Source organism: Elephantulus edwardii, unplaced genomic scaffold, assembly GCF_000299155.1.
Source record: "Elephantulus edwardii isolate Elephantulus edwardi_28Jun2011 unplaced genomic scaffold, EleEdw1.0 scaffold00094, whole genome shotgun sequence".
Classification (NCBI taxonomy): Eukaryota; Metazoa; Chordata; class Mammalia; order Macroscelidea; family Macroscelididae; genus Elephantulus; species Elephantulus edwardii.
In genome coordinates, this window is record NW_006399844.1 from 4928727 (window position 1) to 4932492 (window position 3766).

The following is a 3766-nucleotide window of genomic DNA, read 5'->3' on the forward strand; positions in this document are numbered from 1 at the left end:
AGAGGCAGTGCGATTGGCACAGGATAGAGCAGGGTTTAGGGCTGTTGTACATAGGGTCGCTATGAGTCGCAAATGACTCGACGGCACATAACAACAACAATATACAGATATTACCTAATTGAATAATTTTAAGCAATTCGCATTAATATGTTAGTATGGTGTTTGAACGAGAAGAAGACCAGATGGATTGACAAAGGGACTGCAGCAGTAGGTTCAAATATGTCAAAAAAGATGATGATGATAATGTCACAGGATAAGACAGGGTTCAGATCTGCTGTTCATAGTTTCTCTACAAGTTCTACTTGACTCTGCACCTAGCAACAACAACAACAGTGGTAGCTGAGGATTTAGCTATCTTATAATACTACCCTCCACACTTGTTTTACTTCTCCCCTACAAGTATAGTTATATGACAAATATTTTTCTTCTTAAAGCATTCATTTTTATAATTTCATGACTGTGTAACTATCGTTTACTACTGATTTAATGGCAAGGAGTTGTGCTGCTAACTGAATGGCACACAGTTTAAATCCACCAGCTGCTAAATGGGAGAAAGAAGTGCAATCCCCTTACAAGCAATTTCCTGCCTCGGAAAACTCTCTGAAGGATCACCTATGAGTCTCTTCCAACTGGATGATACAAAAGCGAAAAATCTGAACTAAGCAGTTAACATCGGGAACAGAGAAATACTATCAACAACCTACATTATGCAGATAACACAACCTTACTTGCTAAAAGGGAATAAGACTTGAAGCACTTTTTAAATTTTGAATAAAATTAAAGACTGCAGGCTGCCATATGATTTGTGCCTCAAAATTAAAAAAAAAATCATCTCATCCCAGAGGTACATGGTTTGAATCCACCAAATGCTCTGCTGGAGAAGGAGGGGCAATCGCCTCCTGTACCAGTCAGATCCAATTTGATGGTACACACATACATACATACATACATACATACATACATACATACATACATAAACTTTTTAAAAAATTCTCACCACTGGACCAATAGGCAATATCATGATAGATGGAGAAAAAGGTTGATATTACCAGTTATTTCTTTTACTTGGAGCAGCAATCAAGAAATAAAAAGATATCTTGCATCGAGCAAATCTGTTGTTGAAGATCTTTCTGAAGAGTATGGATGTCAGGGTGAAAACAGGTGTACCTGACACAATCCATAGTATTTTCGATGGCTTTACATGTATGTGAAAGTTGGACAATGGTTAGAGACCATGGACTTGATGCCTTTGAACTGTGGTATTGGTAAAGAGTACTGAATTGTCAAAAGCACTAACAAATCTATCTTACAGAAAGTGCAACCAACGTGCTCCTTAGAGATAAGGATGGTGAAACTTCATCTCACAAATTTTGGGCATATAGCCAAGAAGTATCAATTTTTGAAAAAAAGACGTGATGTTTGGAAAGGTAGAAAGTCAACATGAATCTACCAGATCCTCTGCTGGAGAAGGAGTGATAATCTCCTCCTGTACTGGTCAGATCTGATTTGATGGTACACACACACAAAATAATGAAAATTATTTTTTTTTAAAAAAAAGGTCAATATGAGAGAAGACTCTCAAATGATGACTGACAGTGACTACAACAATGATCTTAAACACAGAGGAGATTGTTATGGTGGCAAAGGATAAAGCAAGTTTTTATCGTTTGTAACATTGCTATGAGTTGTAATTGACTCGGTAGTATTTAACAACGAGTAAATTAAGTGGATTATAATCTATTTTCATTTTATTGCTTTTTCTGTAATTAATACTTGCCTCTTTCCCCTCCCACTCCCTAGCCCCCAGTATGCTTTGTTTCTGTGGATCTGTTATCCAGGGTCAATGCAATCAAATATAGGTAAGTCAGAAGAGCTACAATCAGAATAAATTCTGCCACTTTGTGCTAGAGTAATGTCTTGTGCATCCCCACCTGCTTTTGCCAGAAATTAAACCGGTAATTTCTGAGTCTTGAATATCATGTGGGTCTGGGATAATGGAATAATATCAAGTCATGGCTACTCACAAATTGGTGTGGCATGTCTACTAAAAATCACCCTGAACAATTGGAGGAAGATTCATCAACAACCTGAGTCATGTAGATGACACAACCCTGCTTACTGAAACTGAGGATGACCTGAAACACTTGCTGCAGAAGGTCAACGACTACAGTCTTCAATATGGATTGGAGCTCAACATCAACAAAACAATGATTCTCACCACTGGGCCAATTGGCAGTATCATAATAGATGGTGAAGAAATTGAGATTGTTAACAGTTTTAGTTTGCTTGGTTGGTCCCACAATCAATACTCTTGTTACTAGCAGCCAGGAAATCAAGAAATGAATTGCATTGGGAAAGTCAGCTGTCAGAAACTTCTCCAGCGTACTGAACAGCAATGATGTCAGTCTTGAGACTAAGGTGTGCCTGATCCATGCCATAGTCTTTACAATTGCTTGCTATGCGTCAGACAGCTGGCCAATGACTAGGAATGATAAAAAGAGAATTGATGCCTTTGAGCTGTGGTGCTGGAAAAGAGTATCGAATATACCATACACTGCTAGGGGAACAAACGTGTTTGTCCTGGAGAGGGTGAAACCAGGCTGCTCCTTGGAGGCAAGGATTCTGAAGCTTCATTTGACATACTTTGGACATGTTGCTAGGAGGGACCAGTCCTTGGAGAGGGGCATCATGTTTGGGAGGGTGAAGGGACAGCGCAAGAGAAGACCCTTAATGAGATGGATCGATTTAGTGATTGGGGTAATGGGAGTGGATGTGTCAGAGACAGTAAGGTTGGCACAGGTTAGAGCAGGGTTTAGGGCTCTTGTACATAGGGTCGTTATGAGTTGCAAGTGACATGACAGCACATAGCAACAACACAACAATCATTACATTTTTTAAAAAAAATAAAAAATATTTAAAGAAATCTATCAAGTATCTAGTAAAAGTTTTCAGATGTTCATCTACAGCAGGTAACCTATCATGTCTGGCTTTTTTTCAGACTTCATTTCACTGATCCTTATTTTCCAGTTGGGACTGGATCTCTGCATTTACAGAAAAACAAACAAACAAAAAAAAAACACCAAACAAAACACCCAATGTAGGACATTCCCTCATTCTCTCTTTTACTTGGAAAATTTATATCTTCTTTTTATCTTGATTTATTTCATTGTTTTAGAAATCTTTCCTCCAGTAACTTTTAAAGAAAAAGTAAACCTGTTTCCATGAGGTCAAATTTTTACAGAAAGCAAACTGACACATTGTTCTCCCACAGAATGACTGGTAGGTTTGAGCTAAAACACTTTTGGTTAACAGATGAACTGCTTAACCATAGCAATACCAGGCCTCCTGAAGAAAGAAGAAATGGCCAAAACAACTATGAGATATTATCTCACCCCAGTAAGAGCTGCAAAATTTAACAGAACAGCAAGCAACAAATGCTGGCGAGCTTGTGGAGAAACTCCTTATTCCTTGTTGAAGAAAGTGTAAAATGTGCAACAACTGTGGAAGGAGGTATGGCGCTTTCTCAAAAAGTTGCAAATAAAGATACCATTTGACCCAATAATTCCACTACTGGGAATACATCCCAAAGAGACCATAACTGCCACCCAAGCAGATATATGCACACCCATGTTTATTGCGGCTTTGTTCACAATAGCAAGGAGTTGGAAACAACCCAAGTGCCCATCAACAAAGGAATGGATAGAGAAGCTGTGGCATATTTACACAATGGAATACTACACTGCATTGAAAAACAAGGAACTCATGC